Here is a 489-nt window from a genome sequence, read left to right on the forward strand (position 1 = left end):
TGTTTTAGTGGTGATGAGAAACAAGCCAGAATACATGAAACTATTTTGCGTCTCAATCTCGTTCAGGCTAATTGTTCCCCAACAGAGGCTTTGTCATGTGTGAGACCATGAGGCACAAAATGTGTTGCCTGAGGCAGATTGATTGTTATACACGCCCACACATGCAAACACACACCTACGGTACAGTTCACATACATACATACACCTTTATTAGATTATTATTAGTTCACACAAACACACCCACCCACACACACACACACACACACACACACACACACACACACACACTCACTATGTCTGTTGCTCTCTCTGTCACACACCCTTCTCTTCGAAGTTGAGAGGCAGGCGTTGGTCTATAAAAGCTGCACCCAGTGGAAGTAGAGAAGGCAAAGCACAATCTCTATCTGTAGGGGACAAACACTAACACACACTTTTACACACGCAGATTAGAGCAGGACTCTTATACACAAAACAATCTCTTCCTGGGAT

The sequence above is a fragment of the Monopterus albus genome, unplaced genomic scaffold, assembly GCF_001952655.1.
Source record: "Monopterus albus unplaced genomic scaffold, M_albus_1.0 scaffold20.1, whole genome shotgun sequence".
NCBI lineage: Eukaryota > Metazoa > Chordata > Actinopteri > Synbranchiformes > Synbranchidae > Monopterus > Monopterus albus.